Genomic DNA, 15555 nt, shown 5'->3' on the forward strand with positions numbered 1-15555 from the left:
AAATTATTAAATTTTTCGATTTATTCTAATGTTTATAAGAGAAATTACTATTGAGATAGCATTTTTTCTTTGAATACAAAAGACTTTTGTATACAAAGACATTTATGAAAGAGTTTTGAAGATAATAACAAAAGAATTAAAGTTGGATAGTTATGTATATCAAAATGTATTAGTTCAATTTGTAAATAAAAATTTTTAATCCGTTATTTTTTCTTTCTATAATTTATTAAGAGTTTTCAAAAACTACGATACTAAATAATTTTATTTGCACGTAATTTCCTGTCATTGAATGACATATTTTAAAATAAATGACAAATTTATTACTTTCATCTGATATAATTAATTAAATAAATGTTCTTCTACATAGCATTTAGCATCTAAAAATTGGATAAAAAATTATAATCCAAATCCTAATTAATTAAAATTATTGAGCAAGTTTCATTATCTACGTATTAAATACCATGCCTAAAAACTGAAAACAATTTAAAGAAATAAAAATTACTTTGGAAAATTATTTCTGAAATAAGTCATGAAAGAAAAGGCATGGATGTGATGATAAAAGATTTTTTAAACTATTATTTTAGAAGAATTACTTTTGCATTAATCGCTATAAACAGCTGAATTTGATTAGAGATTCATTCTAATAAAGTTTTTATGTATTTCATTCTTAAATTATATTGCATTGGTTGCGTTTTCATAAAATATAAATATAAAATTTGAGGTGAAACTTGATATTAAAAAAATAATAAAAACTATTGAATCTATAGAATTAAATTATCTTTGAATTGATTATTTTACATATATTAATAGCACGTCCTTTTTTGCACCTATATTTTTTTCATTTTAAGGTATTCAGTATGATTTTGTTATTTTTTAAATCTAAGACTAGATACTAAAATGTCATCTAGTCCCGCAACACGGCAGAATGACAGTCTTGGTTCAAGTTGAATATGTTTCATACTTGGAAGATATAATGTGCTAATACATTACACTAATTGAATACATATTTATTTAGAACGTTTCATGAAATAATATATAATGAAAAGGTTACTGCACATAAAGCTTTAATTTTTAGCAAATTAATGTTACTCAAGTTCTTAATTGTTTTGCTATTAAACATTGAAAACAAATTTTCCTCTTAAAATTTAGTTCTTCTGAGTCACTATTTGTAGCTTTTATAACATTCTATTCTAATCTTTTAATGGAAGGTCAAAATGGATTTCAGAAGATGCAGCAAACTACATTTTACTTTCTTAGAAATTTTTGGCTCGTTTCATATGTGTCAAGATTTTTTGTTTCGTATTAACAAATCCTATCACTGGGCTCTTGATTTTATTGCTTTAAAGGTTTTTGCATTTTCGTGATTCCATTGAAACTAACGTATTTCCTAAAAATGACATTGTTAAATAATTATCTGTATATCTTTGCGACTTGCATTGCTGTTTCAAACAGTTTGGTATCAAAAATTCGCAAAAAAAAAAAAAAAAAAATGCATGTCAGTGCTAAAAAGAAAATAATAGAAAACACTTGGAGCAAAATAACTTGATAGTCCAATAATGCTGTTCAGTTCCTTCTTTTTAACTGGAATTATTGGAAACATTTTAAGATTTTTATATTTTTATAAGTTTAACTAAAACAAAATATCAATTATAACAAACTCAATGCCTAAATTAGTCGTGTATAATATAGAATAACCACTAATATGAATAAAGAATATCTACTGCTATTTCTCGAGATAATACGTTACAGACCTTAAAATTATAATATAGCATACACACACATGAACATAAGATAATAATGGCAGTGGCTTCACTATATGAATTTTTCGTGTTTAACATTATAGAGCTTTGAAGCATATGAAGTTTCAGTTGAATGAACAGAAATTAAGTCATTCTTCATTTCCCCCAATCATCAAATTATCTCTGCATTCTTTCCTATGTGTTTCGTACAATTACATAATTTCACTTTCTTCTCTATCGTTCATAGAACGATTTATAATATTTCAAAAAAAATCATTTTTATAATTAAGACGAAATGTTTACTTTTTTTATGTAATTCTAATAAAAAATTTTTCCTTTTAAAATTAATACTAAATTCGTAGAATATTTGAATAATGTAATCAAATAATCTTACCAATACTCAATTATTGTAAAAGGCACCAATGAAGAAAAACTTTTATCATTATCAGTAATACAAATATATATATATATAAAAGCGATATCCTGTTTTTTTTATAAATCTTTTTTCTAAACATTGAAAACCATAATTCGGTCAAAATGTATTTTCGTTTGAATAATTTTTCATAATTCGATTTTAATATTTTTAATTCATAAAAATTAAAATATTTCTCAATATATTTATTATTTCTTTGAATTAGAACAATTCAACTTGGATATAACTTTTAAAAAAGAAAAATCGTGAAACAAAACAGACTTCACTGCTTCCGTAATTTCTATTACTTTTGAAATCTTAGCAATCAGTCTTTAAACAACTGCCATGTAATTTAAGAAACACAAATGTGCAGCAAAGTACACTGAAGTAAAAAGTATAGCTTAAGAAAAGAATCGTAGAATTGCGTGTCCCATTGTTCCCATTCCGAACCGTGGAGCTATACTGTTTCCGTGAGTCTTTCCAATTTTCCTTCACTTGTTGAAATATTAATATCTGTGTCTTCCAGTCTAGGTTACAACTGTTTAGTAACTCTTCCGATTCAGCTACACGCACGGGAACATCCGAAACGTGGTTTCCGGTAATCGTATTATACCGGAGAATATAACAGCTGTGATTACTACTTTGTTGTTGGAAAGGGTATATTTGGGAAGACTGAGTTCTGCTCAGAGTATATTAAATTTATTTTACTTGGCTGAAAACGATTGTTTAAAGAATATTAAGAGAATTTGTACGAAGAATATTTAACTGGGACATTTTTTCTTGTAAATATTTTAAGATAGATTTTAATAAATATCTGCTTAGCTGTGTTCGAAGTTTCATTTTCATAATACCTCCCTTCTGTTCTTCACTTCTATGTTTGCTCATTGTGTATTCACTAAAATGATTATAAACAGCTTTTTGTTAAAATAATTCAAAAATTATTGTGATAAAGTTAGTGAAATAGATTTAAAATATTTAATATATATATATATTAGTTGTATAATATGGATTAATGATATTTCAGTTTCACTTACATCTCAAAATTGTAATTCCAATATCTAAAATTGTCTCAAATCAAGTCATAATCTCTTTTATTTCTATTTTTTATTTCAAATTATTTTTAATTGTTTACCATTGAAACTTTTTATTATGAAATTTATTTAACATGTTATGTAAATTTACTTTAAAATCACGGATAATGCTAATTTCTTTCTTATTTTACCTTTACGATTGTCTGTAAGTTTAACAATCTTTGCAATGTGAGCGATACACAAAAAGCTTAGAAAAATCTTTTTGCAGCTTACGCAAATACGAATTAATATAAGTTAAATAATGTTTTTTGTATTTTGTATTTTTTGTACACGAACATATTTTATGACAGCAATATAACAATGACAACAGCTATATTTCAGGAAGGGTTATCTGTAAAATATATTAATATAAATATTTTCATTTTTAAAATATTGACAAGGAAAAAATGTTTGTATAGCCGTAATATGCACAAAAGCAGCACTTGGAGAAATCATCAACATATAAGCAGCAAACTGTTACTAAACAGCTGTAATAATGCTAAACATTCAGAGGAAAAGCGTCTCCAAATTAGAGAAATCAAATTTAGTGAATTCTGAATTCTCTATTTTGAAATCAATACTCGAAACAAAGATATCGCTAAACTACTGACATTTTAAGCGTGCGCAACCATTTCTATAGTTCCCATAGCAGAGTATCGAAGGATTGTGAATAAATTACAAATGTAAAATCTTAAAAGGGATGTTGCCGAATTTCCCACATGTATGAGAATCTTCTTCGCTTTTTTTTTTTTTTTGGCGCAAAATTTGTCGTTAAAGTATGAGGCATCTGTTCAGCATTCATCAGAGTTATCCTTAGAATTTCTTCTTTATAATGCGCAGGTAAGAAATATTACAGATTCGTTAAATATATCAATTACAAATGTAGTTATCGGTTATTACAACCGTATCATGTAAAAATTATTATTTGAAAATCCATAGCTGAATTGAATCCTATTGCTGAATTGATTTTCGAACTGAGCATATGAATGTTTCCATAATATACAGTAGGATTATGGTAGAAATTATTAATTAGTATTATAGTAAAGAATTCGAAGATGATTTATTTCTTAATTTAATGCATTTAAAGGTTTATACAATAGATGTCAGAACCAATAATTTTATTTAGTGAATTTAGTGCTCATGAATCTATGCGACAGCTATTTTGAGACGAACTTCCTAATTTTCGTAAACTTGTCAAATGCCGAGGATGGTATTTGAGCCGCCATAGTTTTTTTTAAATTCCACGCGAATTCAGAGGGAGAATATGTGATATGTTAGGAAGTATTTGGTACAAATGTGGTTCTAGTTTCATATAATTTTTATATACCTTTATTCTAAATAGGCATTTTGAACAACTGATTGATAACTGATATATAAAAAAAGTTTTCTTATGTGTTCTTGCGCGAATGTGAAATATTAACAGGCACGTAGTTGTCTATTTTTGATCTTATAGATAGTGGTTTATCATGAATAATAATTGGAAATTCCAGTTTCTGACCTAGTGTAAGCAATTAATTATGTTAAGTCTTTAAAGGGCCATTTTTTTCTAGTCATATTATGTTAAAATATTTTTAGCTTATTAGATAAATTTAATTTAGTAACAAATCAAGACACATCATTTTGTATGAGATAAAGAACTGAAGTATCTAAGTTTCTGTCTTTCTAAAAAAATGTGTCAGAACTTATGCCAACCTACATAATTTCATACAAAGATTGATAAATTTGGTGGGAAGCATACTTCCCACGGTCCTAGGAAGGGTTAACAGAAGTTTTCTAGATCTTTGTATATTATATATTATCACGTCATTGATGTAACATGATTCCGTTTGCTTTGCTACTACGTATTATTGTGTGAGTGAACAATAATGGGATAACATATAAGGAGCTGAAATTGAAATATTTTCCCTTCAGTATTTTTAGCTAATTGTGAATGTTAATAAAAAAAGACAAGTTGAAAGTAAGCTAATCAATTTCTCCCTATTGATTTCACAGAATACATGCTCATTATTAAATATCCTACTCCTTCATACCTATCACATGATTCTATAAAGTTATTATGGGAAACAACTTTTTTCGAATTAAAAAATAGGAAAATGAAACACTATACTAGCGATTAAACATTTAACTAACAATACGTGTACTAGCGATTAACAACTAAACAATACGTAATAATTTTATTTCTTTGTAGTTATTAGTAGATAATTAAATTTGGCATCAATATCTAGATGATTCGCATTGGGAAACAGCACTTCTATATTATCTGAACATCCTTCTAAGCTATGAGTCAGATCAGCAATAATGTAGTAACTAATTGCATGAATCCATAAATTCCAAGATATTGCTTGCTGGCAGAAAAAAAACAATAATTGTTTAATTTCAATAAACTTAAATAGTTTTATAACCAAGAAATATGCACAATTCAATATAAGACGCAAAATACAATAATAAGATTTCAAAATTTCATGTTTCTTTAATAATAAATAGTTATTCATTAAAGAGGTAGAAAGGAATGAAAACGAAGCACAGATTTTTAGGAGCATTAATGGCATTTTAATTGAAAATGTAAATGAAAACTATTTGGTTTTCCACATCATTATTAATCTCTAATTCATTAACTGGAATCTTATAATCAGCATGATTATTAACATATTCAATATTCTAATAATGAACGTAATATCTTCCATTATTCATTGCACCGTTAATTACAATTATTTGAATTATCCACTTAATTAATTGAATTCGCCATAATGTATTTATATTCTTCAGGAATGAAATCTATTAATTCATTTATTATTCATGTGAGTACGATTTCATTAATATTAAAAGCATTTGCTGCTGCAACAATTTTAGGTATAATTTCAGTTTTTTTAAGAAATAAAATATGGCATCTAGAAGTTTTAGAGATTAATCTTAAATGTTAATTAATTATTAATTTATATTAGCATATAATTTCAAAAAGATGATTATGCAGTATTTAAGTGAATGAAAGGTATTCGCTAATTTTCATTTGCTTTTGAATCTTTTTTTGAGGAAAAGCACTTTCTTACCTGCAGAATATATCTTTCACTGATCAATAAGATTATAATATATCTTTAAATGGTCAAATGTTTTTGGTTTAATATAAAATTTTTCCTCAACAAACTATAATTTTACATTTCGAAAGTAAATATAAGGATGCGTTCGAATTCGTATGTTAATTCGAATTAGACATAACAATTCTGTTCATTTCAAATTTTAAAATAGTCAATACCAAATTGAAATGATAAAATCACTTTATTTTTAAAGAAAATAATGCATATATATTAATCATCTATTTGCGTGAAATTTTAAATCGTTTACTGAATAAACGGAGAAAAGATCAGATGATCATTTAGCCGGAGTATGAAAGGTAGAATCACGATCTTATTTGAAATCTTTTAAATTTTGAAAATTACTTTTAATTTTAAACCCTAATATTATTGAGATGAATAAAAAAGATTTTCTTTTCAATTATGCTTCACAATCTAAAACAGTACGAATGGGAGCACTTAATATTTTCGGGAGAAATGTCCAAATCCTTTATTTTAATAACTACTGAAAAAATATATTATAGGATATTTAAAATGAAAAATTATTATTCATACTAAGGAAAAGATTTATTTTATGTTATGGCTTGAAAGTAAAAGCCAAAAACCTTCTACAAAGGCAATACAAGAGAAAAAGACAATAATTCTAAATATCGACAGAGCTGACAAAGAAAATTCCTTTTCGCTTCAGTCACAAAATTAAAAATGATTGTTAAATGCATGGTGTTTCCAATTTTAAATAATTAATAAGTATATATAATACTTATTAATTATATATACTTATTTATATATAATTAAACATGTAATTATATATACTTAAACATATGCCATTTCTGAGTATAATATACATTAGTTGCCTGTGGTGAGCAGTTGCTATTACAGAAATATTGATTATATTTACTTTCAACTAAATCGGTTAGGCGTAATTTCATATCCATGAATCCTCAAATGATCAAATATTAAACACATTTTATTTTAATAGTATCGCATACGTTATGTTTCATTGTTTACTTGAACTTTTTCAATAAAGACCATTTCCCTGACTTTCATATCGCAATAAAAACTCAAATATCTGTTTTATAACTTTAGCTGTGATGCAAACTCACTTTTTATTAGTCTTATAAACAATACATATAAAATAGAATTATTCTTCCTTAACTGTTGACAATGAAAGAAAATCCAGTAACTCTATATTTCATGGAGCATTGAAACGGTTTGAATATTAGGTCAACAACCTAATCTGTTGTTAGAAATACAACAAAAAAGTATTTTCAAAAACAAATTGCTAAAATCAGAAAAAAAATCTTACGGTTATCGAATTTATATCATCAAAATGTGTGTTCTGGAGTTTTAAAGGGTGTAAAAATTAGGTCTGGGCAATATTTTCGGAAAAACTCGCTGAAAAATTCACTTTAATTTTTAATTAAAAATTTTTAAAAAATCATTCCATGTTGCACTTTTTTAGCTTTCAAATATATATATGTCCCAAATTCTGTAGCTGTCGATCAAATTGTTTGACATGCAAAACTCCAAAACATGCAGCATTCATCTTTATTATTATTAGATATTTTCCTTTCTTTTTATCATGATTCTGGGAAAAAAGAACATAGCAATCAAAAAATAATGTGACCAATGATACTGCAATATTGCATGCTTTTTTGTATTAAGTACTGCTGTGATAAACACATTTTTATCTTCTGTTAAAATACTTATAAAAACATTTATTACCATAACTGGACCGAGAGTCTACAACACATTCTGAACATATAAAACACGTCCATTCACGTACTGAAACATATAAAATGACAAAAGAATAATTTAATCTGCAGAGACGTTTTGAATTTGGGGATATTTTCTATGAGAAATATGGGTGAAAAGAACTAATTTGAGAAAATTTATTTTTCAAAGAATATATAAGGCATATCTTAATGAAATTTTAATACATATATTAGAAAGACAAATTAAATGTGAAATTTAGTTCGCATATTTATTTCTGTAAGCTATTTTTCAAAACTATTTTCAGAATTAAAATATTTAAAACTACAGAGAAATGAAGATTTTTGTCTCTAAAGGAAATTAGAGTGGCCAAAATGAATGCTTCCATTATATTTCCTTGAGAATAAGGAGAAAATTCGGAGCTTAATTTAAAATCTCGCAATGATGTATGTAATATTTTTTATCCTAAAAATAAGTTGTTTATTTTTCTTGATATCCTGGATGTGTGCTGTAGAAAACGGTAAGTTAATTTATGATTTGAAAAGAAACTGATTTCGTTTGTTCAAAAGCGTTTTTAATTTAAAAAAAAAAAATATTAGTTTAAAATTTGTTGTCAGAGTTGATAGAAATATTTTCGAGACACTGAAGTATGGAGACAATCTTATTGTGTAAATGGAATGTTTATGTTTATTGTATTATTTATGGGAAAATATTACAAAAATTATGTTATGCAAATTTATTATATGAATTTCCCCGTTATCCAGAAATAATATATTCTAGCTTGATATGAGATTATTTTTTTTTCTTTTCTGCTCAAGAAGCTGTTGCTTTCCACAGTAGAAAGAAATATTATTATTTTCCATATTTTTTGAAAAAGAAAAATCAGAGTTTAGAAATTTAAAATAATTTAAAGAATAAAAAGTCGCTATTCAATTCAACTAATAAATTTGATAATCACTACAACTAAAATATTTTTTCATTATCATCTAAGTCATTTATAAATTTATTAATAGAATACAAAATCCAATAAAATAAAAGTTTTAACCCTTTATTTATTGACGGTACTTAAAAGTACCATTTAAATCTGGCTTATATCTTCGTAATGTGACAATTTTTGCTGGTGGTATTCTAAAGAACACAGAGAATGTAAAAAAAGTAGTAAAAAGTGAATTTAAGCTAAAAGTAGGGATTAAAAATATTTAATTAATAATTAAATCAATTAAGATATTTTTCTTGGGTTCCCTGGGATTATTTTGCAAGAAAACTTAACTACTAGTGCAAAAATGAAGTTGAAAAATTGATGGCAACATAATTCGGTAAATAAAAGGTTAAATGAATTCAACAAATAACCTTCAACGATTAAAATTCTACAAATAGTTTTTTGGAAAACATGAAAACAAATGGCAAATTTATTTTTCATAAAAGCAATTAATCTGTTATTTTACCTTGTTTACTTTTTAAGAATCACTGTTATGAAATCGAAATACTATTGATATACATGTATACGTTTATAGATTGTTTTTATTTGTAATTAATTAATTCGTAAAAACGATTTGTATTACATTATCTTTGCCAAATTTTTTATTAAAAAGATAATTTAGTGACTAATATATATAAAATATGTACAGGGTTAGCAAGAAATGTTACCCATTTCAGAGGGCTCTAAAATGCGTTCTATAATGCGTTCTAGATAAATTTGAACTATAGATTATTAGAGATGTTGTGCTTTATATTAAATTTAAAAACAAATAGTATAAAAATTCACGATTAGGTGGTGTTGTAACCATTAAATCATTTAACATGGTTTATAATTGTAAAATAAAGTTAAAAATGCTCAATATGTCCCCCTTCATTTTCAACAATATGCTCTAATCAGAAAACCATATTTTCTAAAGATGATCGAACTGAGTCTACCGTAATATTAAAAATATGTCACCGAATGCTGTCCTTGAGATCTGGTAGAGATGATGGACTTTGACGGTAGATATTGTCCTTCCAATAACCCCACAACCAAAAGTCGCAGGGGGTGATGTCCTACGAGGAAGGATGTCATACTATTGGGAAATGACGGCTGATAACTCTGTGCTTCTGTGATATGCTGTATTAACAAACGCTTACACGACGGCCAATATGAGGTGGTGTCCCATCCTGCATGAAAATGATCTCTTGAAGGCATCCACGCTGTAGAAGAGTTGGGATTACAAAATCCCTCAGCATATCATGGTATTGTTGTCCTGTGACGGAACAGGTTTAGATTCAATTTGAAGTTATATCGTCAAAGAAATACGGTCCAATGATGAAGGTAGCTGTAAAATCACATCATACTGTAACTTTTTCAAGATGCAAGGGTTGTTCCTGGATAACGTGAGGATTTTCCTCTGCCCAAATTCTACAGTTGTGGGTGTTAACTTGCCCATTGAGGCAAAAGTGGGACTTATCACTCCATACCATTGCCAATTTGTGTCAATCACCATTTGAACAAGGAACTGAAGTGCAAAAGTTTTACGGACCTCTAAGCCCTTGTCCTGTAACAAGTGGTAAGACGTACGAATTTTTGCACAGTTGAATACAGCATGTCCAGAAACAAGAAACGACTGGCAAACTCGCACTATTATGCGGTGATTGACTGCAGGCTTCAACGAGCGCTGTCGCAACATTTTCGACGCTGGAAGACGAATTTTTTTTCGTCCTCTATCTGGAAAAATAACAAGTTGCCCAGGTTTTTTTTCTTTTTTTTTCAAATTTTTGCACTATTTTGTGTAGGGCACTTAGAGACATTGGACCTCTTTGCATCTGCTTCATACCACGACATTGCTTTACAGCTGCAAGGGTGTTTTGTTAGTTCTGGTAGAATAATTTCTCCAATAGCGCTTTTTCATGCTACGTAGGCATGACGAACAGAGAAGAAACTAATGTTCGTGCAGAATTCGCCTTCTTTTCAACCAAAGAAAAATTTTAAGAGACATGCGCTGTAACGCAAATTATGCTTCACATTAATTTAATTTGCATACAGCGCCATCTATTGGTGAATTTTTGTACTAAATTATTTTTATTAATAAATTGAAAGCGTTGTCTGAATAATCTGTAGTTCAAATTTTATCTTATTTGGTCCAATATAAAGCATTTTAGAGCCCTCTGAAATGAGTGGCGTATTTCTTGCTAACCCTGTATTTTTAATGCAAGAATAACGAGAAAAATAGGATGTAATAGGGAATTTTATCAGGAAACATCAAATCTTTAAAACATTTGAGAACATATTTATTGTGAAAAACTGATTAGCTTCGAATTAAATCCTTTCTTCGAGGTATAATTTTTATCCATCATTTTTAGGATAGAAATTATTTTTAAAGAATATTATTTTGTATAATAAATATTTTATGAACTGTTTTGTTGATGACATTTAAAGAGAACAAATAAAACGCTTCCTTAAGCTCAAATAAATTTCTTTTTTTAATATGACTCATAAAATTTCTATGAAAATAACCATTCTTGCACTGGCATTTTTATTATTTTTTAAGATTAGTTTAGATGGTGATTCAGAAATTAAAGATTTTTTTCCTAAACCATATCAAGAAATTTGAATGATTAAAATTACAACGTTATTAATATCAATTAATTGAATCCATTCAAAACCATGCAATAAGAAATTTATAAAAACTAATACTATATCGAGATACTTTAAATGATTATACAGTCTGCATAGTGACTTCATTAATAAGTGTTTTATTGTAAAGAGGAAGTTTTTGGCTTTCAAAGACATATACAGGAAATTTCATAAATGAATAACTTTTTTTCGCAATATCATTTCTTAAATAACGCTTACTTAAGAAGGTCGATTTCATTATTTCAATTTGGAGCAAAAACTTTATGGATATTTTAATTATTATACAAGTCTCTGCGTTAAAGAATTTTTTTATCAAAATGCAAATTGATCAAAAAGTTGTTTGATTTATCGTTCATGTTTTAATTCTTTGATATCATTCTAAAGAAAAAAATAAATCCCTAAATTTTGAAATTCGAATTGATACTTTTAAAATAATCGTATCATGGCAAACCAGTAATATGTCGTCTTGATTTAAAGATGTTTCAAATTTTGAAAATCGCAATAAACAAGAAATATATACAAAAAATTACATTCCTATAAAAAATTGAAATTTTCTAATTTATTTATTTAAAAATGAACTTAAAAATGCAATAAATCTCAATTTTAATGCAAATTATTCGGAAAGATATTGCTAAATGCTTCATTGCAGCGATGGTTATATTTAATGCATTTACCTAAATATATTTCGACAAAATACAAAAACCATAGTAATTTCAGATGGAGAAATGCAAGACTCCTATTTAAAATTATCAATAAGATATTTATAGAACGATATGTGATTCTAGAAATAATATGCGACCGGACTATATTTATGAAGCTGATTGATACTCTAATTTAGAATTTCTTTTATTAAATACTACAATCTATTCTTTCCTCACAATACGTCTATATTGATTTCAAACAATATTGCATTATTTTAATGCTAGAGCAATTTATCAAACAGCCACATTTTGCATATTTTCTCCTATTGACTTCAAATACTGATTTTAGTCTTAGACAAGTAAATACATTTTTAATTAATTTGCCTTTTACTATACTCTCATCTAGTTTTTGAAATTACAGGATGACCACTCAGAAAAGATGGTAAAAGTTTTATTAGGCCTAAGTAAAAAGGTTAAAATTATATTAATTTCGTAACATCTAACATATTTCGTTGCGTTAACGTAAACATCTGAACGTGAAAGTGTAAGCATTATGTTTAAATTGATATAATCTTATACCCACTTCGCTAATCATTCAAAAAGACGATTGTCACAAATTTCCTGAATCACTTTGCATTCATTTTTGAAATTTGACATCTATTAATATCTAATGTGACATTAATCAATATCTAATTTCAAATTAATTATTAATGTGATATTTTAAAATGTTACAGAGCTTTTTTAATTAAAAAGAAAAGATAATCTTTAAATTTGAATGAAAATTCATATATACGATTTCCAATCTAAATATTTTCTTTGTAATACATTATTCTATGTGGAATCCTTATATCATTTAAGTTTGTGAAAGCACACTCAAAATTTCTCGAATAAAGCTACAAAAATTTAAAGTGAAATATTAACGCTTGATACATTTTCTATGTTAGCTGGAATAAACGATGGCAAGAAAAGAAATAAAGAAGAAAAAAGATAAAATGTTCTCTCCATTGAAAGAAATGAAACATGTTTTTAGGATTTTTTGGAATATATTTTACGGAATAAAAAAATATATATATTTCGCTGCCATATCAGAAAAGAGGATATAACATTTACATGAATCGAATGATGCATCAAAAAATCATTTGAAACTCAAACACAGGACTCGAGCAGAAGGGAAATATTGGAAAGGAGCCAAGGTGAGTGTAAAGTAGATTTGGTATAAAGCATAGTTGTGAAATTACGATCATTGATAGCAATAATAATAGAATGAGACATTTATATATAAAAATATTCGAAAACGGTATGCATGCCTGGTTGCATAGCAAAGTTTTCCAAAGATCTCACTAACTTTGGGTCATTAAGACTTCGCAAGACAGAAAATGCATTGAAAAAAAATAATAAGGAATATAATTCGCTCCTTTGAGCATTTTTGACAGAAGGCTTCGGTAATTTCATATTATGCTTGACTTAAAAGAATGGATTTTAGATATTTTTCAGTCATTTAGATTTAATTACATATTTAATAACCTTGACAATATCATAGTAGCCAATATATAAAAATGAATGCGTCTAAAATTAGAAATCATTTTTCAACGTTTATTTGAAAGCGCTGACAATTTTATTTCTAAAAAGTTTGATAATTACATATTAATTAAATGCTTTATTTGTTAAATTGGCATAAATAAATTGAAATTAGTTTAATTGAAATTAGTTTAATTATATGTGGTAAAATGAACTGTGGAACTACAATTTTTATTCTTTTAATGAGTCGCATATTAATTTATATTATTGTGAAGATGAGTATAAGCGTTAAATTCCTTTAACACTTTCTAAAGCCGTGGGAAGTATGCTTCCCACCAAATTTATCAATTTTTGTACGAAATTATATATGTTGGCATAAGTTCTGACAAATTTTTTTGAGTAAGTCAGAAACTTAGATGCTTCAGTTCTTTCTCTCAGACAAAATCATGTGTCTTGATTTGTTACTTAATTATTAATTAACCAAATTAATTAATTAATCAAATTAAATTTATCTAATAAGCTAAATGAATCCCTTTTCTTATTCTAATTTCAAGCCTAAAACATAATATGAGTAGAAAAAAGTGGCCATTTAAAGGGTTAAATAAAAAATATATATTATTACATTCGGGAGGGAGTTTATTTTTTCTTATTTCAAAATTCTATCTTATGTGCCAAAAAAAGTAAAAAAAACCATTAATTTTCTTAAATACTGACCCTATACATAATTTTTACGGTTAAAAGTTTTATTAAAAGAAATGGCTATTTGAATGAATACAATTTGACTTCTTTAGATGCTGGCGATAAAAAAATTAAAATAAATTTTATATGTTCCTCATGGTTTTTAAAAAAGTGTTAATTAATAAAATGTTTTATTACATTTATCTATGAATACGCATAATTTCAGGTATTTATATGTATAATTTTCAGAAGTATTTAAATGAAATATTTTATATATAGAAATATTTGACTGAATCCATTTGTTCGTGCCTCATATATGAAATACTTTTGGAAATAAACACTGGATTTCTATTCAATTTCTAACAATTCTTGCATATACGTACAATTGCATTACTATTACACACAGCCAAAATCATTTCGAAATCAAACATGTCAAAGCATTCCTCGTTACTGAAATACAACCTTTAATTATAAAATTTAATATCATGTATACAAATGGAAGCAAGGAAATTTATTTTATTAGATCACTCTCCATATGCATTGATTTTGTCTTGAAACATTAAAGTCTCATGCTTTCCTTCCATTTTTCTGTAAGTCGAAATTGTTACTTTTGAAAACTTCAACTGAATATTAATATACATGATTAATATATATATTTCATTCATGATAATTGAATGATATACTAATATGTGAACATTTCCATATTCATCTGGATAAATATTTGCACACACACATATATATATATATATATATATTCTTTCTTATTTGTAAATAAATTTGCTATTCTAAAATAAATGGCTAAATCCACATTTGTGTTCATCCCTTCTAATTTAGAAATAAATAAAAAATATTTTTTGGAATTTGTTTTAGATTTATTAGTAAAACCTTGTATGTGCACATATGAGTACGATAAAAACATTTTACTAACTGACACTTTTAAACCTTTCTGAACGTATAAATTTTTATAACTTTTTTATTATCCAGCCGCTCAGAAGCTAAATAGTTTCATAAAATAACCCGTAAACTGCACATATTTATTGAAACTTTATAATTAAAAGTATATATCTTGGTGAAATGTTTAAGGAAATAAAACGTTTTTGTTCCACTTTTTG

Source organism: Argiope bruennichi, chromosome 4 (genome assembly GCF_947563725.1).
Source record: "Argiope bruennichi chromosome 4, qqArgBrue1.1, whole genome shotgun sequence".
In the NCBI taxonomy this organism is placed as follows: Eukaryota; Metazoa; Arthropoda; class Arachnida; order Araneae; family Araneidae; genus Argiope; species Argiope bruennichi.